General features: G+C 45.3%; 1 protein-coding gene and 1 non-coding gene across 4 annotated transcripts in view; both read right to left on the minus strand.

The window, feature by feature from the left end:
* The window catches only part of LOC140460513 (uncharacterized), a 191136-nt gene that overhangs the window by 64112 nt on the left and 104780 nt on the right, over positions 1-22244 (minus strand). Inside the window, exon 1 of one of the 3 annotated variants that reach the window (XR_011954140.1) lies at positions 4063-4143. The exons of 1 other annotated variant lie outside the window; for it this stretch is intronic. The gene's annotated coding sequence lies outside the window, so the exon portion shown is untranslated. Of the gene's footprint in view, positions 1-4062; positions 4144-22244 lie in introns of those variants that run through there. One more of the 3 variants, XR_011954136.1, reaches the window with a different exon arrangement.
* Positions 5471-5542, minus strand: trnaw-cca (transfer RNA tryptophan (anticodon CCA)). The gene has a single exon. It is a non-coding gene; the product is annotated as a tRNA-Trp (tRNA).

Consider the following 22244-nt stretch of genomic DNA (forward strand, 5'->3'; position numbering starts at 1 on the left):
CTACCAGCCTTTCCTTTCACCCTAAGAAGAATATACTTTCTCTGGACTCTAGTTATCACAGTCCTGAAGGCTTCCCATTTTCCAGCGACCCTTTACCTGCAAACATTTGCGCACAATCAGCTTTTGAAACTTCTTGCCTAATACCGTCACATTTGTCCTTCCTCCAATTTAGAATTTTTGTGCAAAATAGAATGTATCTGCAAATGTAATGCTTCAAATACAAATTCATCCCCATGGAGAGTGTGGTTCTATGTGTGTAACAGAGAAACCCTGTTTCCCTGCTGTCTATCTATATGTCTATTTGATAACAGATGCTTTATTTCTGTTGGTGCAAGTATGGTTGTAAATCATAGCTGGATATTAATAGTTAGATGTAAGGGAGAGAGAATTCCTCAGGTAGAGCACTATCAGAGTCCTGGGAGACCCCTACTTCAGATTTACTTGGACTGGTTGACAGTCTGGGAGATTATGGATTGGGTCTCGATTGACTAAATGTTTTATTTTTCCCAAACGTGTAAAAGGGTGTGTTAAAGCTTCAGCAGAAATCCAGCAGAGCTGAGAACAGACCAACATCTTACTCTGTGGGAACAGGGAGATCAACAGAGGACAGAGAAATCTGGACCTGAAATCCAAGCTGACACCAAACTACCCTGTGATCAGTGCTTTGATGAGCAGTACCAACCCTCTACCTTTACTAAGCTTCCCATTTGACTACCCCCTCGATATTCAGGATCCAGTCCTTGCCATCCTGAAGCCATGTCCCTGTAAGGAGTCTCAGATCATAATTATTCTCTTCAATGTGTTCAGTCAATTCATTTCACTTCTGTTACAATGCAGCTCACATTCAGTTTTTAGTTTCAGTTTTTGTGATCTTCTGAATCCAGTTTTGATTGCTGGTATATTTACTCTCCTTGTCCCTTTCTATCATTCTCTGATGTTCATTTCCACATCACAACATTGCTCACCAGCCTTGATTTGGATTGGCCAGGCTAAATTGCCCATAGTGTCCAGGGATGTGCAGGTTAGTTGGGTTAGCCATGGGAAATGCAGGGTTCTAGGTTCATAGTAATAGAAGCAGGAGTCAGCCATTTGGCCCGTCCTGCCTGCTCTGCCATTGATTAAGATTATGGTGGATCTATCCATCATCTCAGCTCCTCCTGCCTGCAGTGTCCCAACTATCCTTAATTCCCCAATTATGCAGAAACCCATCTAATTGTGTCTTGAATATACTTAAGGAAGCTGCCTTCTCTGTTTCCTTGGGCAGAGACTGCCATAGTTTCACTATTCCCAGGAAAAGCAGTTCCTCCTCATCTCTGTCCTAAATCTACTTCCCCTAATCTTGGGGCCTAGTCTCATCTACCAGCAGAAATGACTGGATAGGGTAGGATTTCATCCCCACAGTGCAATGAATTCCCACTTTCCACCAAATCCCAGATGTACTCATTCACTCAGTTGCTGTCTCACAAATGAAAGATTTCATTGTAACTTCTTCTGCTCTGAGTAAGGACAAAACATTTTTGAAAGCTGCTCTGAAAGTCCAGTCTTCACAGCAACACTTCTACTTTCACTGAAGATGATTAAAGTCATACAGCATAGAAACAGACCCTTTGGCCCAACTCATCCGTGCCAACTATATATCACAAACTAATCTAGACCCGTTTGCCAGCATTTGACTCATCCCTCTAAACCCTTCCTATTCAAGTACCCATCCAGTGGCTTTTAAATGTTGTCATTGTACCAGCCTCCTCACTTCCTCTGGCAGTTCGTTCCATACATGTTCCACCCTCTATCTGAAAATATGTTGCCCCTCAGGTCCCTTTCCCTATTCACCTTAAACTTCTGCCCCTTTAGTTCTGGACTCCCCTACCATGGAGAAAAGACCTTGGGTATTCAGCGTAACCATGCCCCTTATAAACTTCTTTCAAGGTTACCACTCAGCCTCTGATGCTCCAAAGAAAATATCTCCCTGGCCTATTCAGCCTCTTCCTGCAGCTCAAACCCTCCAAATCTGGCAACAGCCTTCTAAATATTTTCTGACCCCTCTCAAAGTTTCATAACATCTTCCCTACATCACAGAGACCAGAATTGAATGCAGTATTCCAAAAGTGGCCTAACCAATGTCCTGTACAGCCGCAAAATGATCTCCCATTTCCTATACTGAATGCTCTGACCAATAAAGGAAAGCATACCAAACACCTTGTTCACTATACTGTCTATGTAAGACTCCACCTTCAAGAAACTATGAACCTGCACTCCAAGGTCTCTTTGTTCCGCGACACTCCCCTTAACTGTGTCAGTCCTGCCTGGATTGCTGGACCAAAATGCAGCTCCTCACATTCCACTGAATTAAACCCCATCTGCCACTCCTTGACCCATCCGATCAATTCTAATTTATGCTAAACTCTCTTTCCTCTCTTATTCCCTAGAAGCTGAAAGTCTCTGTCCCATATACTCTCCCTCCATTCTCTCATTGCTGAACCTAATCCCTGCTGTACCTCATCCTGAAGGGTCTGTTTCATGCTGATTAACAGGCCCACACTCAGGGGGATCAAATGGAAACATACAGAATACTGACTGGCCTGGACAGAGTCGACTTTCAGAGGATGTTTCCATTCGTAGGAGAGACTAGGACCTGAGGGCACAGCTTTTGAGTAAAGGGAGGGCATTTTAGAACGCAGATAAGGAGATACTTCTTCAGTGAAAGAGTTGGGAATCTATGGAATTCGTTTCTGCAGAAGGTTGTAGAGGCCAGGTCACCGAGGATATTTCAGACTGAGGTAGATAGGTTCCTGAGTATCATGGGGATGAAGAGTTCCAGGGAGAGCCCGGGAGAATGGGGTTGAGAAACCTATCAGTCACGATTGAATGGTATGAACAGACCTGATGGGCTGAATGGCCTAATTTCTGCTCCTATGTCTTATGGTCTCTTGCTGTCCTGGCCACAGTGAGAGAATTGGGAGCAGGAATTGGCCATTTGGTCTTTCGCGCCTGCACAAACATTGACAGATCATAACTGAATATGGATCTACTTACATCTAAGTGAATAGGCTGGAGCTTTTTCACTGGAACATAGGAGGTCGAGAGGTGACCTTATTCAGGTTTATAAAATCACGAGGGGCATAGATGAGGACAATATCAGCTGTTGTTTCAAGAATAGGGAGCAATCTTTTTAATGTGAGAGGAGAAAAATTTTAAAAAGACACAAGGAGCACATTTTTCGTTTAAGAGAGTGGAGTGTGTGTCAAATCAATGTCCAGAGGAAGTAGTGAATGAAGCTACAGTAACAACATTTAAAATAACTTTGAATAAGTGCACGAATAGAAAAGTTTCAGAAGGATATGGGCCAAACATTGGCAGGTGGGACTAGTTTAGTTTGTGAATATAGTCAGCATGGACTAGTTGGATTGAAGGGTCTGTTTCTGTGCTGTACGACTCTGTAACTGTTCTTTCCTGTTCTTAAAACCATTTTCTTGCCTTCCTCCAAAACCATCCACTTCTTTGTTCATCAAAGTCAAATGAACTCAGCCTTGAATACATTTAATGACCGGCCTAACTGCAGAAAGACATCCACACTTCTGAACTCAATTCCTCTTGCTAATATATCACTTGCTTTGCTCATTGCTTGCTGCACCTGTCTGACAACTGGCAGTAACTGGTTTCGAAGGACGTTGAGACCCCTTTGTCCATCCACACATCTTTCCTGATGAAGAGCTCGTGCCCGAAACGTCGACTCTTCTCCTCAGTTGCTGCCTTACCTGCTGTGGTTTGCCAGCACCACACTTTTCAACTCTGATCTCCAGCATCACACTTTCACCACAACTCAACATATCACTACATCAACAATGCACCTCCTTTCTGCTTTTTTAATTACATACATCAAAGGTTATACCTTCACATTGTGGCACTGCGTTTGCAAAGTGAGACACAGACCTGGATCAACTTTTTCAGAGTCTGTCCCCTCCCTCGATTCACTCTTTCCTTTCAGTTGCTACAAATCAATAATTAAACCCCAGAATGAAAAGAAAATGGAAAACGTGGTGACAAAAACACTATTATACTCACAAATTTTAGACAGAGGAAGGAATTTATAGTCTGGGGTGAGGTTTAATCTTCATTCAGTGACAAAAGATCAGCATCAGTGGCTTCAGAGCTCACGGTCCAACTTCCGCATTTCGACAACGGCCGACTCTGATTGGCAGGAGGACCAGACTCCTTCGGATCCTCCAAGGTTCTCCATTGGTCCATGGAAAGGAGCTCGTGCGCCTTTTCTGCGGACACCCAGGAGTAGGCGCAGTTCTTACTGACACCGCGGAGCATGCTCAGTATGCTCTGTCACGATGCTGGTGTTACCGACAAATTTTAAAGTTAAAAATCACAAAACTCCTGGTTATAGTCCAACAGACTTATTTGGAAGGACGGGTTTTTGGAGCGCTGCCCCTTCATCAGGTGGTTGTGGAGAATAACATGGTAACACAGAATTTATGATCTTCTACTCCACAACCGCCTGATGAAGGAGCAGCGCTCCGAAAGCTAAGTGTTTCTAAACAAGCCGATTGGACTGTAACCTGATGTTGTGTGATTTTTAACTTTGTACACCCCAGTCCAACACGGGCACCTCCAGATCATGACAAATTTTAAGTGTCCTAATGCGAATACGAGAGAAAAATGCCAACGCCATTTTCCCCCCCGTGCCTTCACGTTTCATTACTTTTGCATTTTAGATTAGATTAGATTACTTACAGTTTATAAACAGGCCCGAAGGGCCCAACCAGTCCACATCGCCCCGCCGAAGCGTAACCCACCCATACCTCTACATCTACATCTACATCTACATCTACCCCTTACCTAACACTACGGGAAATTTAGCATGGCCAATTCACCTGACCTGCACATCTTTGGACTGCGGGAGGAAACCGGAGCACCCGGAGGAAACCCACGCAGACACGGGGAGAACGTGCAAACTCCACACAGTCAGTCGCCTGAGGCGGGAATTGAACCCGGGTCTCCGGTGCTGTGAGGCAGCAGTGCTTGCCACTGTGCCACTGTGCCACCCACTATTTTGTCTGGCTTCTCAACATTCCTGCCTTTACCTCAGGGTAGAGGTATTCCAAAACTAGAGGGTATAGGTTTAGGGTGAGGAGGAAAGATTTTAAGAGATTCAAAGGACGCGGCATAGAACATTCACCCCATACAGGGTGAAAGTGACGACTGCAGATGCTGGAGATTCGGGTCTTCGAGCATATGCAGCCGTGTGAGAGTTCCCGGGTTCCAATCCCAGGCGAACCATCATTCCTTAAATTGACCTGAGCAAAAATGCCCGATGAATTTTCTCAAAAGCCGCTTCGTTAATTAAGATCGGACTGCCTTGGGCACACCACCTCCCTGACACAGTGTTCACAAATCAAACTGACAGCAAAGATTCACGTGTGATCGAAAGTTTTGGCTCAACATATTTCCCGATCTGCTCCTGTGAGCCTGACGTGATTCGAACACGTAACTTTCTGATCTGGAGTCAGACGCGCTACCGTTGCGCCACAAGCTCACGGATGACCAGCTGACTCTGTTCATGCTTAAGGGAAGTGATCGCACTGCAATGATTTTACGTTTTGAATAACAACGGAGATCAACAGTTCATGTCTGTTCTGTCTCTCCCCCGTCTCCTTCTGTCTCTCGAAACAATTTCCAACTCTCTCTCAATAAAAATCTGAAAGAACTGCGGGTGCTGTATATCAGGAACAAAAAACAGGAGTTGCCGGTGACCCTTCCACAGAACAGATGGTGATTGGGAAAATGTCGGTTTATATGCAGGAGATATTGTGGGAGGAAGGCGGAGATCAGGACAGAGCCCAAAGAGAAGGAAGAACTGTTGGACAGAAAAAGGAGTTGATAACGATCCGCGTGGGAGGGTGAATGGAGACTGTTCGTGGCTCAGAATAGGCAGTGTGTAATGACAGACTGTGTGATAACAAGGCTTGGTGTGTGTGGAAGGGACGAGGATACTATGGATTTCAGGCCCTAGAATTATTGAATTCGATATTGGGACCGGAGGATGTATGGTCCCCAAGTGTAATATTCGGTGCTCTTCGTTCTGCTGGTGCTGAGCTTCGCTGGAACACTGCAGTAAACCTGAGACAGAGATGTTGGCCAGGGAACAGGGTAGGGCGTGGAATTGGCAGGCAACTGGAAGCACAGGTTCTTTTTGCGGGCAGAACGTAGATGTTCTGTGCAGCAGTCACCCAGTTTAGGCTTCGTTTTCCCCATTGTAGATGAGACCACATTGTGAGCAGCAAATGCAGTAGATTGGGTTGTGGGAAGAGCAGGTAATGTGCTGCTTCACCTGGAAGGTAAGTTTGGGCCCTTGGATAGTGAGGAGGGAGCAGGTAAATGGGCTGGTGTCACACATTTGGCAGTTGCAAGGTAAAGTGCCGTTGGACTATTGGGTTAGGGTTGATAGGAATGAAGGAAGTGTTGACCCTAGATACAACTCCTGCCCATTTACTTATCCGCCAAATAGAGAAATTTGTTAAGTGTGTACAAGGAAATTTTCTAATTCACAATGAGGATCTACATACTGGCGAGGGTGCAAAACCTAAGGGTCAGCAACCATAATTCTATTAACATTACAACAGTGATTGAAAATAATATATCAGATCTAAAGGTTGAAATTCTAAATTGGAGGAAGACTCAAGTATGAGGCAAGATCTTTCAAAAGCTGATTGGGGGCAGTTGTTCGCAGGTTAAAGGACTGCTGGAAAATGGGAAGCCTTCAAATATGAGATATCAAGAATCCACACACAGTATATTCCTGTTCGGGTGAAAGGAAAGGCTGGTCGGTGTAGGGAATGCTGGATGACCAGAGAAATTGAGATTTTGGTTAAGATAAAGAAGGATGCATACGTCAGGTATCGACAGAGAGATCGAGTGAATCCTAAGAGAAGAAAGGCAGTACGAGCATACTTAAGAGAGAAATCATGAGGGCAAAAAGGGGACATGAGATAAGGATAACCCAAAGGGTTTTTTTTATAAATACGTTAAGGACAAAAGGATAACAAGGAAGAGAATAGGGCCCCTCAAAGATCAGCAAGGCGGCCTTTATGTGGAGCTGCAGTAGATCGTGGCGGGGTGGGGGGCAGGAATACTGAACGGATATTATGCATCAGTGTTTACTGTCGAGAAGGGCATGGAATATATAGAATGTGAGAAAGTAGATGGTGACATGTTGAAAAAAAATGTCCATATGGCAGATGAGAAATTGCTAGATATCTTGAAATGCATAAAAGTGGATAAATCCCAAGGACCTGATCAGGAGTACCCTTTCACTCTATGGGAAACTGGGGAAGTGATTGCTGGGCCTCTCAATGAGATATTTGTATCATCAATAGTCACAGGTGAGGTGCCGGAAGGCTAGAGGGTGACTAACATGGTGCTACTATTTAAGAAAGGTGGTCAGGAAAAGCCAGGGAAATATAGACCGGTGAGCCAGACATCCGTGATGGGCAAGTTTTTGGAGAGAATCCTGAGAGACAGAGTTTACATGCACTTGGAAAGGGAAGAATTGATTAGGGATAGTCAGCATGGCTTTATGCTTGGGAAATCATGTCTTACGAACATGATTGAGTTTCTTGAAGAAGTACAAAGTGGATTAATGAGGGCAGAGCAATGGATGTGATCTATATGGACTTCAGGAAGGCGTTCATCAAGGTTCCTCATGGGAGACTGGTGAGCAAGGTTTAATCGCATGGCATGCAGGGACAACGAGCCATTTGGATACAGAACTGGTTAGAAGAAAGAAGACAGAGCGTGGTGATGGAGGGTTGCTTTTCAGACTGAAGGCATGTGACCAATGGTGTATCACAAGGATCGATGCTGGGTCCGCTACTTTTTGTCAGTTATATAAATGATTTGTATGTGAACGGAGGAGGTATCGTTAGTAAGTTTGTAGATCACACCAAAATTGGAGGTGTAGTGGACAGCAAAGAAGGTTACCTCAGATTACAACGGGACGTTGATCAGATGGGCCAAAGGGCTGAGAAGTGGCAGATGGAGGTTAATGTCGATAAATATGAGGTGCTGCATTTTGGAAAACCAAATCAGAGCAGGACTTTTACACTTAATGGTAAGTTCCTTGGAAGTGTTGCTGAGCAAAGAGACCTTGGAGTTCAGGTTGATAGTTCCTTAAAAGTAGAGACGCAGGCAGATTGGGTAGTAAAGAAAGCGTTTGGTGTGCATTCCTTTGTTGGTCAGAGCATCGAGGATAGATGTTGGGAGCTCATGTTGCCACTGTACAGAACTTTGGTCAGGCCACGTTTGGAATATTGCATGTAATTTTGGTCTGGTTCCTATTGGAAAGATGTTATGAGACTAGAAAAGGTGCAGAAAAGATTTACAAGGATGTTGCCAGGATTGGAGGGTTGGGCTGTAGGGCAAGGCTGAATAGTCTGTTTTCTCTGGAGCGTCGGATGCTAAGGGGTGACCTTATAGAGGTTTATATAATCATGAGGGATATGGAGAGGGCAAATAGACAAGTTCTTTTCCTTGGGATGGGGGAGTCCAGAACTACAGGGCATAGTTTTAGGGAGGGGAGGGGAAAGATATAGAAGGGACTTAAGTGGCAACCTTTTCACGCAGAGGGTGATGCATGGATGGCATGAGCTGCTGGAGTAAGTGGTGGAGGCTGTATAATTACAGCATTTTAAATGCATCTGGACGTGTATATGAATAGGAAGGTTTTATGGGGATTTGTGCCAAGTGCTGGCATATGGGGCTAGATTAGGTTAGGATATCTGGGCTGCATGGATGAGTTGGACTGAAGGGTCTGTTTCCGTGCTGTCCATCTGTGTCACTCTGTGAGACTCCATGGGATTCTCTCGGAGAAAGTCAGGACTGAAGATGCTGGAGATCAGAGCAGAAAACGTGTTGCTGGTAAAGCGCAGCAGGTCATGCAGCATCCCATGAGCAGGAGAACCCACGTTTCGGGCATGAGCCCTTCTTCAGGAATTTTTAGCTATAAACTATAAACATTCCCTTAGTTAAATATTGTGAAGTGTGAAGCCATTGTTTTAGTCCCCAAGTTCGACCTGAGCTCCCCCCTCCCCCGTCCCAATAACTCTGTTGACAGCCTTCATGTCACACTTAAAACTAGGATCGCTGTGCTCTTCCAGCACCACTAATCCAGTATTTGGTTTTCAGCATCTGCAGTCATTGTTTTTACCAGATTCGTGATCAGTCTGGGGATGAACAGTTACAGGAAAAGGGCAGGAAACTGCATGTGGAGAATGTCAGATCAGCCACAATCCTATTGAATGGAGAAGCAGGCTCAAGGGGTTGAATGGAATTTTGCAGTTCCTATTTCGTATGGTTCCCGAGCCCTTACCTCTGAAACAGGGTCCTGGCTTCAGTATGTGCCATTAATGAGAATGCTGATGTTCCCTTGTGTAATATCAACAACTTAGCAGCTGCTGAAACCTCTTGCTCCTTTGTTACCTCTAAACACAATAAGCCAATGTGTCCAGTGGAGGTGATGGCTGACTTTCTTGTCACCAGACTATTCACCCAGGTAATGTTCTGGGGACCTGGGTTCAAAATGTACCACGGCAGATGGTGGAATCTGGATTCAATATAAATCTGGAATTAAGAATCTAATGATGAAACTGTTGTGGTTTGTTGTAAAAACTTATCTGGTTTCCTGCTTTCCGAACCTGATCTACATGTGATTTCAAGATCCACTGTCAGCTGGTTGAATCTTCACTGCTCTTTCAGTCAATTCTTAAAGCTCACCTTTTTTTAACTATGATGTTGCCAGAATGATTTATAGACGGCATAGGCTGGGACTTTTTTCACTGGAGTGTAGAAGGTTGAGGTTGGAGGTTATGGAGGTTTATGAAGTCATCAGGGACAAAGCTAAGGTGAATAACCAGTGTCTTTTCCTGAAGGGTAGGGGAGTTCAAAGTTTGGGAGTATATTTTTAAGATGAGAGATTTAAAAAGGACGGGGGTGGGGGCAACGATTTTTACATTGAAGGTGGTTCGTGTGAAGAATGAACTGTCAGAGGAAGTGGTGTATGCGGGTAATGTTACAATGTTTAAAATTATTTGCATAAGTACAAAAGAGCCAAACACAGGCAGGTGGGTCTAATCTTCCCCCAGATATTCAAAGGGACAGCCAGTCAGAGGGGGGCAGGGCCACGCCAATCGTTGTTGTGTGACAGCTGCAACAAGACGTCCCAACTCCTGTGCTCAATGCTCTGACCAATGAAAGCAAGCATGCCAAAAGCCTTCTTCACCACCCTGTCTACCCACAACTCAATTTTCTCGGAGCTACTAACCCGCAACCCTAGATCTCTCTCAGTTCTGGTTCCCTTGGTGTTCTGACTTCTGACTTCTTTGTTTGTGTTGAACTTGATGGGATACTTTGTCCAACTCAGCATGTTTAAACAGTATCGCTCAGAGGGATTCATCTGAAACTTTTCAGGAGGTGAGCTCAACAAGATTGAACTATTCAAAGTTACTTGGACTCTATTTTAAAGTTACATCAGGACCAGTAGTCAGAGACACGTACAGCATGGAAACAGACCCTTCGGTCCAACTTGTCCATGCTGACCTGATATCCTATATTAATCTACTCCCATTTGACAGCACCTGACCCATATACTCTGGCAGCTCATTTCATATATATCCCACCCTCTGCATGAAGAAGTTGTCCATGTAATATATTTTGCCTCTTACCCCTAAACCTCTGCCCTCTAGTTCTGGACTCCCCCATCCCAGGGAAAAGACCTTGTCTATTACCCTGTCCATGCCCCTCATGATTTTGTAACCACTATTAGGTCACTCCTCTGCCTCTGATGGTCCAGTGAAAACAGTCCCAGCCTATTCAGCCTCTCCCTGTAGTTCAAATCCTCCAACCCCCAGCAACATTCTCGTAAATCGTTTCTCATAGAGAAGTCAACGTTTCAGTCCTGAAGAAGGGTTAATACCCAAAACGCTGACTACTCCACATCCTGGTGCTGCCTGGCTTGCTGTATTCTCCCAACCTCTTGCTTTCCTTCTTTTGCACGCAGTATGTAGTGGCTCAGTGGTTACCACTGCAGCCTCATAGTGCCAGGGGCCCAGGTTTGATTGCAGCCTTGGGTGGCTGTATGTGAGGAGTTTGCACTTTCTCCCAGCGTCTGTGTGGGCTTTCTCTGGGTGATCCTGTTTTCTTCCATAAACCAAAGATGTGCAGGTCTTGTGGATTGGCCATGCTTAATTGCCCATAGAGTTAGGTACATTAGTCAGAGGGAAATGGGTCTCAATGGGTTACCCTTCGGAGGGTCGGTGTGGACTTGTTGAGACAAATGGCCTGTTTTCACACTGACGCTAATCTCATCTGCGCTACTTTTGTCACTAACGAATGACAGAGTTGACTCGACAGGCCGAATGGCTTAACTTCTGCTCTGATGGTCTTGCGGTCTTAGGTTCCTCTGGATCATTTCATTTGGCAATGTGCAGTCCCTGGCTCAATGAGCAGCATTGTCCACTGACAGCAAAGCTCATAGGATCGTAGAACTCCTACAATGTGGAAACAGGTCCTTCAGCCCAACACATCTGCACTGATCTTCCGAAGAGTAACCCAGTCAGATCCATTTTCCTACCCTCCCTAAATTGCACACAGATCCCGAACGGTGGAATTATTCCTGGGTTCTTGGTGCCATGAGGCAGCAGTGCAATTCGTGAGCCACCATGGGGTTGTGGTTGTGGGGTGTAGGGGAGGCAATTGCAGTCCAACAGAAAACAAAAACAGCCCACCTACTCTCCCACTGTACCCTCTGGCAGGATGATCAATCCTGGGGGGTGACCCAAGGCAGCGTAACCGGTGGGATCTGATTGCTGGGAGTGTTGGTGCCCCTGCTGGTGCTTCCACAAGTTGCAGGAAAATATGAACCTCTTCCCACACTTGGGCGAGCTGAAGGGCCTCTCCCCAGGGTGGACACACTGGTGCTTCAGCAGGGCGGAGGAATTGTTGAAGGCCTTCCCACACTCAGGGCAGCAGAAGGGCCTCTTCCCCTCTGTGGACCCATTGGTGCTTCAGAACCCTTTCAAATTTCACAATATCCTTCTGATAGGAGGGAGACCAGAATTACACACAATATTCCAAAAGTGGTCTAACCAATGTCCTGTACAGCCACAACATAACTTCACAACTCAGTCAGAGGAAGCTTTAAAAAAACCCACAAAAAATAAACAGGAAAGAATGGTGGGAAAAACCGAATTTTTGAGAGTCAGCTTGGAAGCATCAATGAGAAGTCGGCGGACTGGTTTTATTGGGGACACGTTCTCCTTAAATACACTATATATGTATTTCTCTTTTGTTCTTCGTAGTTTCTCTGTGCTGCAGTGTGTAGTGGCTCGTTGAAATAATGTCCTGATGCAGCCTCGTTTGTGGGTGTTGGGATGATTGCTTCTGTGGTTAAGTATTTGGTTTGTGTGTGTTGTTTTTCTGTAGATGCTAGTTTGAAGTTCCCCATTGACTGTTCGATTTACTGTGACATCTAGGAATGGCACTTTGTTGTTGTTCTCCTCCTTTACAAACCAGGAGCCCCCCCCCCCCCCCCCCCCCCGCCCCCCAAACCCCCTCAGGCCCATAGTCTCACTACTTGGAACACCAATATACAGACTAGTCAAAGGCCTCTACTGAAGACTAAAACAACCAAGTCGAAGATTCACACCACACCATTTACTCCATCCAAGAATTCCTGAACGCCAAAGACACAAAGATAGAAGGGGATGGAATAATGATGTCCTTTGACATAACAGCCCTATTCAATCCATTAACATCAACGTGGCCAAAGAAAACTGAAGACACTTCTCGAAGAACCAAAGATACAAACACAGCACCAACTTCATCAGCAAAGATAGCACTGTCAAGCTCGTTCAACTGTGCCTTACCACCCACTTCATATTCAGTAACAAGCCCGACAAACAAATCAACGAAACACCCATGAAACCAACAGTATCAGGATTCCTAGCAGAAGCAATAATGCAGAGACTCGAACAAACAGCCCTTTCGACGATCCAACCCAAACTTTGGGACTGGTACAGCAATGACACTTTTGTCATCAGAAAATGAAACAAATTAGAGGAAACCTACAACACCATCAACAATCTCCTTACTGGCATAAAATTCACAAAAGAGGAGAACAACAACAAAGTGCCATTTCTAGATGTCACAGTAGAGCGAACAGTCAATGGTAAATTCAAAACAGCGTCTACCGGAAAACAACGCACGCGAACCAAGAACTTAACGACAGAAGCAATCATCCCGACACATACAAATAAATCTGAATTAGGACAGAATCTCAACGAGCCACGACACACTGCAGCACCCAGGAACTACGAAGATCAATAAATAACTGTGCAGCGCATTTGAGAAGAACGGGCAACCTATAAACCCCCCGAAAATTGCTTCCCAGACAGCGGCGGTAAGAGCGCCGAAGCCAAACCACGAGACCACCTCAGAGACATTCAACCCCAGGCCATCAATGCGGACTTCATCAGTTTCCTCATTTACCCTCCCCCACCTTACCTAAGTTCCAACCTTCCAGCTCAGCGTTATCCTCATGACCTGTCCTACCTGCCAATCTCCCTTCCCACCTATCCGCTCCACCCTCCTCTGACGTGTCACCTCCATCCCCACCCCCATTTCACCTATTGTACTTTTTGCTCCCTTCGGCCCAGCAACCCCCAATTTATCTCTCTACCCTGGAGGGGTCCTGCCTTTATTCCTGATGAAGGGCTTTTGCCCGAAACGTCGATTTTCCTGCTCCTCGGAAGCTGTCTGACCTGCTGTGCTTTTCCAGCACCACTCTGATCTAAACTCTGGTTTCCAGCATCTGCAGTCCTCACTTTTGCCTACCCAATAAACCCAGTGTGATGATTTCACATCAACAAACTGACACAAGCAGACACAACGTCTGCAGAAAATGTAGCCACATTACTTTACGTTAAAGACATCTGGGAAATGATGTCCAGACAACTTAAACCTCTCAGCAGCATGGTGGCCCATAAACCTACCAACACACTTGATCAGCGGCTAATGAACCTGAAATACCCGATACAAACAACCAGCAAACGAATGTTATTTACAAAATACCATACAAGGAAATATATACATGAACTCTGCTGCACAGTTCTCTGTGGCAAGAAATGCTGGGATGAGATAAGGAAGATTTTTTTCAGCCAAAACGCAGACAGGCCGCCTACTTGCAGAACGTTTCAGAGAACACCTCTGGGACACCCGGACCAACCAACCCAACCACCCCGTAGCCCAACACTTCAACTTCCACTCCCACTCCACCAAGGACATGCAGGTCCTTGGACTCCTTCATCGCCAGACCATGGCAACACGACGGTTGAAGGAAGAGCGCCTCATCTTCCGCCTGGGAACCCTCCAACCACAAGGGATGAACTCAGATTTCTCCAGTTTCCTCATTTCCCCTCGCCCCACCTTGCCTCAGTCAAATCCCTCAAACTCAGCACGGCCTTCCTAACCTGCAATCTTCTTCCTGACCTCTCCGCCCCCACCCCACTCCGGCCTATCACCCTCACCTTGACCTCCCTCCACCTATCACATTCCCAACGCCCCACCCCCAAGTCCCTCCTCCCTACCTTTTATTTTAGCCTGCTGGACACACTTTCCTCATTCCTGAAGAAGGGCTGATGCCCGAAACGTCGATTCTCCTATTCCTTGGATGCTGCCTGACCTGCTGCGCTTTTCCAGCAACACATTTTCAGCTCTGATCTCCAGCATCTGCAGTCCTCACTTTATCCTGAAACAAATCCCAGCCTATCCACCTGGATGCAGGTATACTCATGTCCAGTTATGAACTGTTGAATGTTGGTGCCGACTGGAACGGCCAAATGACCTATTCCTGCTCCCAATTCTCTCCCTCTGTGTCCAGGACAACTAGAGAACATACGACATAGGTGCTGAAATTAGGACATTCAGCCCATCAGATCTACTCCACCATTCAATCACGTTAATTAAGATTTTCAGCCCCATTTTGAAATTTGGATTTTGGAAAGACAGATCAGGGCAGGATCTGCAAAGTTAATGGGGCGTGTTGTTGAATAAAGATAACTTGGAGTGCTGCTTCATATTTTCTTGAAAGTGGAGTCGCAGGTAGACAGGCTAGCGAAGAATGTAGTATGTTATGCTTGCTTTTATAAGTCAGTGCATTTCCGTGCAGATGTTGGGAGGTCATGTTGCCCCTGTACTGGACATTAATTGGGCCTCTTTTGGAATACTGTGTTCAGTTCTGGTTACCCTGCTACAGGAAAAGTGTTGTGAACCTTTGAAAGGGTTTGACAAAGATTTACAAGGCTACTGCCAGAGTTGGAGGGTTTGAGCTATATGGAGAGGCTAAATAGGTCGGGGCTGTTTTCCCTGGAGCATTGGAGGCCGAGGGGTGACTTTTAGAAGTTCATAAGGAGCATGGATAGGGTGAATAGCCAAGAGCATTTCTACATAGTAGGGGAGTCCAAAACTAGAGGGCATAGGTTTGAGGTGAGAGGGGAAATATTTAAAAGGAACCTTATGGATAACTATCTCACACCGAGGGTGAATCGAGCATGGAATGAGCTGCCAGAAGAAGTGGTGGAGACTGGTATAATTACAATATTTTAAAAGGCATCTGGTAGTAGGGTGAATTGAGAGGGATACAGGCTAAGTGCTGACAAATGGAACTATGTTAATTCGGAATATCTGGTCAGCACAGACAATTTCAACTGAAGGAAAGCAGAAATGTCATTGTGAAGACTGGACTTTCAGAGCAACTTTCAAAGATGTTTTGCCCTTACTGGGAGCAGAAGCTACAATGAAATCTTTCATTTGTGATACAGCAGTTGAGTGAGTGAGTGCATCTAGGATTTTGGTGGAAAATGGGAAGTTGTTGAAATGTGAGGAAGAAGTGTTTTAAGTAAAGCGTCCTGAGCCGAGTGAAGGGTTAGGTGGGTTTTTGTTTTAAACTGCTCATTGCATTCATCCTCTACCATTATATTTCCAATGCTGTACATCAGAAGGAACAGTGAATCAGGAACTGGTATCATTAGAAGCCTTACGATTTTCAGTACTGCAGGTATTGCATTGTTTCATTAGCATTGTAAAGGTTACTGGCAGCAGCAGGAGGTGTGAGCTGTATTCACGAGAAATTATTAAGCAGTTAGATAACACACACACACAAGAGGGCAGGGTGGGACTTGTCTTTCCATTTGTAGAAGGTGGGAGATTCTGGGTTTGTGATCTGGGGCACACACAACTGCGGTTAATCATAGAAGCCCTCCTGTGTGGAAACCGGCCATTCATCCCATCAAATCCACACTGACCCATCCAAAGAGCATGCCACCCAGCCCCAGTTTATCTAGTCATTTCTGCTGGTAGGTGAGACTAGGTCACAAGATTAGAGGGAGTGGAGTAGATAGAGGTGGAGAAATTCCTTTCCCAGAGAGTGGTGAAGCCATGGAATTCCTTGTCCAAGGAAGCAAGAGTAGTAACCATATTCAAGACACAGTTCAACGGGATTTTGCAAGGGAGGAATTTAGGGTAGTCGGGATAGTGCAGATAAGTGGAGCTGAGACGATGGATTGGTCATCCATGATCTTTATGAATAGTGGAGTAGGCGCAATGGGCCAAATGGCCTACTCCTGTTTCTATTCCTGTGAATGTATAAACCTGCATTTCTCACGGTCAATTCAAATCAAGACAGGTGAGCAATGTAATGATGTGGAAAATGAACATTAGAGAATGATAGAAAGGGACAAGGAGAATAAATGTCCCAACAATCAAAACTGGATTGAAAAGATCACAACAATCGAAACTGAAGACTGTATGTCTGAATGTGTGCTGCATTGTAACAAAAGTGGATGAATTGACTGTACACATTGAAGAGAATATGATCTAAGACTCCTGACAGAGGCATGGCTTCACGATGCCAAGGATTGGATCCTGAATATTGAGTGGGTACATGGTATTCAAATTGAATGGGAAGGTCTGTAAAGGTAGAGGGTTGGCCCTGCTAATCGAAGCACAGATCACAGAGTAGTATGGTGTCAGCTCAGATTTCAGATACTGATTTCACTGTTCTCCTGTTGATCTCCCTGTTCCCACAGAGTGAAATGTCATCTGTTCTCAGCTCTGCTGGACTTCTGCTGAAGCCTTTGACCCCCTTTTACAGCTTCCAGAATAATAAAACATTCAGTCAATCAAGGCCCAACCCACATCTCTTAGCCTGTCAACCATCCAGGCTGTTTGGGTCATCGTAGCAGGGAATAAAACAAGGACAATGAAACAAAATTAGACATAAACGAACATTTGGTGCTCATGCTTAAAGTTTGTTCATTAGATAGTAAACCAGAATTAGGGATCTCCCAGGATTCTTCTTGTGCCCCACTTGAGAAATTCCCTCTCCCTTGCATCTAAGTATTAGTACCCAGCTATGATTTATAACGATATTTACATCAACAGAAATAAAGCATCTGTTAACAAATATACATAGAGATATACAAACAGACTTTTTAATCCAACACATCTATGCTTTCCTATATAAATCTAGTGACCTATTTGCCAGCATTTCACCCATATCCCTCCGAACCCTTCTTATTCACACACTCATTCAGATGCCTTTTAAATGTTTTAATTGTACCAGACTCCACCACTTCCTTTGGACCATTTACTCTATCCATGCCCCTTATGACTTTACGAACCTCTTTAAGGTCACCCTGAGCCTCCGACACTCCAGAGAAACAGCCCCATCCTATTCAGCCTCTCTTTATACCATAAACCCTCCAACCCTGGTGACATCCTTATCAATCTTTTCTGTGCCCTTTCAGATTTCACAACAGTTTTCCTATCCTAGAGCAGGGAGACCAGAATCGAATGCAACATTCCTAAAGTGGCTGAACCAATGTCCTGTACAGCTGCAACGTGACCTCCCAACTCCTATACCCAATGCATTCAATGGGCCAAATGGCCTCTTCCTGCACTGCAGGGATTTAATTATTTGATTCTGTATCAGAATCAATTTCAGTCACTATCTCTGGTTTATGGTGTGTCAGGGTGGGATCACTGGTACCAGAATTGCTTGCAACACTCCAAACCTTGCCTAACCAATGTCTTCTACAGTCGCAACATGACCTCCCAATCCTACATCCAAACTGTCCAAAAAAGCACAAGCATACCAAACACCTTCTGCACTGTCCTGTCTACCTGCGACTCCACTTTCAAGGGACTATGAACTTACATCGAGTCATACAGCTTGGAAACGGACCTTTGGTCCAACCAGTCCATGCCAACCATAATCCCAATCTAAACCAATCTCTCCTGCCTGCTCCTGGCCTATATCCCTCCAAACCTTTCCTATTCACGTACTGAAACAAATGTCTTTGAATTGTACCTGGATCCTCCACTTCCTCAGGAAGTTCATTCCACACATTAGTAGTTGAATGGCAAGGATGGGTTTGAGTTGAAATGGTTCATAAAATAAACAGTTTTTACCCAACACCCTGTAGCAGATATGGTAGCAACTTCAATCCTGGAGTCTCACAAATCAGTATTTCCATGGAGTGGAGGGAAAATAAAGTGCTGGATTCACAGAGAAGATGGTTTTCTGTGAGTGTGAAGCTAAAATTAAATCACCTGCTTTGGTTGAACTCAAACTGCATTGACTTGGAGGAGAGCAAAGGGAGCTTGTAAGTGTCTTCCCCTCCCCACATACCTCAGCCGCAGGGCAGCGCAGGTGCAGTATGGGCCCACTGTCACCCCCAACCCCCCCCCCCCCCCCCAAACCCACTTGCCATTGTGGATGTCACAACATGTAAGTAGCCCTGTCAGTTTCATAGTGAAACCCCCGCCCTCTGGGCAACATCTGGGAGCAAAGCAATGTCTCCCCCTTTCCATTCTTTATCTGGGGGGGGGGGGGAGGTGGAGGGGGGCTAGAGAGAGTGACAGGGGGACACTATTCACTTGTGGTAACTGGAGTGAATCCAGGAAAGGAGCAGACTCTCCAAAGGTGCTCAAATGCTCTCTGTCTCAAAGGTATTTTCATTGTGTATTCCCTCAGTTTGGCACATATAGAGTTTGCACCCTGGAAAAGGATTGCTTCTTTCCTCATGTTCACAATTAAAAGGGTAGTTTCTCATGGAACTGAGCAGTTTTTAAGGGATTGGCACATTGATATAAAATGTAGATGCATGTTGCTTCATATAGTGTGTATCTGATATTGTTGGCTGTTGTAAAAGCTTCGTGGCTATGATTTTTAACATTCTAATGCAGTAATGGATTTATGCCATGTATTATTGTCATCTTTTTTATATACTAGGCCAGCAGGAAGTCATTCAGCAACTTTACCGTCTTTCCTTTCTCAAACAGCTTTGACATTTCATTATCATATCCTTGATTCAGCTCCATTTCCAGCACCTTTGTCGGCAGCTTTGTTCAGGTCATTGTCATCTAAATGACGTTTATCTCCATTCACACCTAAGGCTATCTGGCTGCATGAGGGCTTTCTGTGTCCTGTGTAATATATGATCAGCAGGCATCTAGCAATCTACAGGTATTGCCACCGATGTTATGTTCATTTAATAGTACTGACAGTGATCAATTAATTAGTGTTTTTTTTGCAGGAAGACATGCAGAAAGAAATCTGGAAACAAATGATACATCAACTTCTGACAGAGCCACTTGATTCATTGGGATTTGAATGTCAACAGCCATTCAATTCGAGAAGAAATGTTTGTTTTTGTCTGCTTGAGAGATTTTGGACAGTGCTGTGGCAGGAAGAATACTGAGACAGAGTTGAAAATGTGTTGCTGGAAAAGCGCAGTAGGTCAGGCAGCATCCAAGGAGCAGGAGAATCGACATTTCGGGCACGAGCCCTTCTTTAGGAACATATTGTCAGCTCTGATCTCCCGCATCTGCAGTCCTCACTTTCTCCTCGAAGAATACTGAGACACCCCAGTGTGGAAGATTCAGTGCGCTGACTGTGAAAAGTGCTTCAAACCATTTACTCAGTTTGGGGAATCAAAATCTCACCCCTCACGATGGGGAGAGACTGTGTACCTACTCTGTTTTAAATTTCAAACCCAGAGTGACACAAGGAAAGCTCCCTCCAAAGGGGAAACCGTGGAAATGTGGGGACTGTGGGAAATAATTCCCTTTCCCATCAGCGCTTGACACCCACAGACATGTTCACACTGGGGAGACGCCGTTCTCCTGCTCAGTGTGCGGGAAGAGTTTCAGTTGGCTGTGCAGTTCACACCAGGGAGGGGCCATTCATCTGTCACCATTGTGGGAAAGGATTCACTCAGTCGTCCCGGCTGCAGACACACCAGCGGGTCCACACGGGGGAGAGGCCGTTCTCCTGCTCTCAGTGTGGGCAGTGATTCATCAATGCATCCATCTCCTGAAACACCAGCGAGTTCATGTGGTGGAGAGGCTGTTCACCTGCTCTGAGTGTGGGAAGGGATTTGTCGATTCTTACTCTCTGCTGACCCACCAGCGGGTCCACACTGGGTTCACCTGCCCCAAGTGTGGGAAGAGCTTCAGTCATGTGAGCAACGTGCGGAGGCACCAGCGGATCCACACCGGGGAGAGGCCATTCACATGCTCCGTGTGTGGGAAGGGGTTCACTCAGACATCTACACTGCTGATCCATCAAAGGGTCCACACTGGGAAGAGGCCATCCATCTGCTCTCAGTGTGGAAAGGGCTTCACCCGCTCCTCCCACCTGCGAGTTCACGTGCCATCGCAGGGGGATTGAAGGAATGACGGCTGAGTGTCATTATCGATTGGACTATCAACCCAATTCTGGGGACTCCCAGAACCAAATCCTGCTGTGCCAGGTTGCAGAATTGGAATTCGGTCAGAAATCTGGAGTTTAGAATCCCATGATGAAACCATTTTCAGGGGGAAAAACTCTCATCTGATTCACTCACGCCCTTTTTAGGGAAGGAAACTGCCCTTGTGGGAAAGGATTCACTCAGTCATCCCAGCTGCATCCTTTACCCGGTCTGATCTACACGTGACTACAGACCCACAGCTGTGCGGTTGAGTCTTAACTGCCCTTGTCCCCCCCACATCCCCCTCCCCCCCCCCCCCCCCCACACACACATACACACACACACACACACGGCAACTGAGTGGCAGTAATTTAGTTGGATTGAAGTTGCTGAGCGAGGCAATACGACCTTCAGCTTAAGGCTGGATCCAGGATCCAATTATAAAGGGACAACTCAGCTGACCAACAGTAAAGGAAGTGGAGTTGGGAGGAGTGTGTGCACTTTGAGCTGCTTTTTTTCAAAAAAAGGCTACTTTTCATACACTTTTTTGCTGGGCATATCTGAAGCTGTAACAAAGTTGGGTGGCAAAGTTGGGTTAAACAGAACTTAACCCCGGTCTCAGACTCTCATTGAAAGCTGTGAGGTCTATCAAGTTTTTGTTTGAAAGCTGCTCATTTCTTTCAAACTCCTGTACTAAGTTTCCAATGTCATGTATCAGAATGAGCAGTGGATGAGTAGCTACTATTGTTAGATATTGTAAATTTTTCCGGAGTACAGGTACCACATCGTTTCATTGACAGTGTAAGGTTTACTGGCAGCACCGGGGTGTGTGGGATGTACTCACAAGAAACAAAGTTAAAAATCACACAACACCAGGTTATAGTCCAACATGTTTATTTGGAAGCACTAACTTTCGGAACACTGCTCCATCATCAGGTGGTGTAGAGCAGGATCATAAGAGAATTTATAGCAAAAGGTTGCAGTTTCATGCAACAGAAATGATATATTGAACAAACCTAGTTTGTTGTTAAGTCTTTTCTCTTTTAGAATGGGTTGCAGGTTTTGGTTCATTAATATGAAAATCCCAGAACTTCCTTGAAAACACATTCTCGAGACAACTTAAGGTCTGTATATCAAACTTGAATTAGACTGGTTCTATTTCCAAAGTAGAAATTTATAAAATCTCACATGGATTGACTGCCTGTAGATTGTGCTTTTTGAGCAAAATATATCTGCAAATATAATTCTGCAAATTCAAAGTCACCCCAAAGCCTGATATGTAAGTGTGCGTGCATGAGAGGGTGAGAGTGTGTGCATGCTTGATAAAGTGTGTGTGTGTGTGATAGAGTATCAGCCTGTGAGAGGGTGTGAGTGTGGGGGGTATATGTGTGTGTCTGAGAGAGGGGTCTGTGTGAATGTGAGTGTATGTGCTTT

This window comes from Chiloscyllium punctatum, chromosome 36 (assembly GCF_047496795.1).
Source record: "Chiloscyllium punctatum isolate Juve2018m chromosome 36, sChiPun1.3, whole genome shotgun sequence".
Lineage (NCBI taxonomy): Eukaryota > Metazoa > Chordata > Chondrichthyes > Orectolobiformes > Hemiscylliidae > Chiloscyllium > Chiloscyllium punctatum.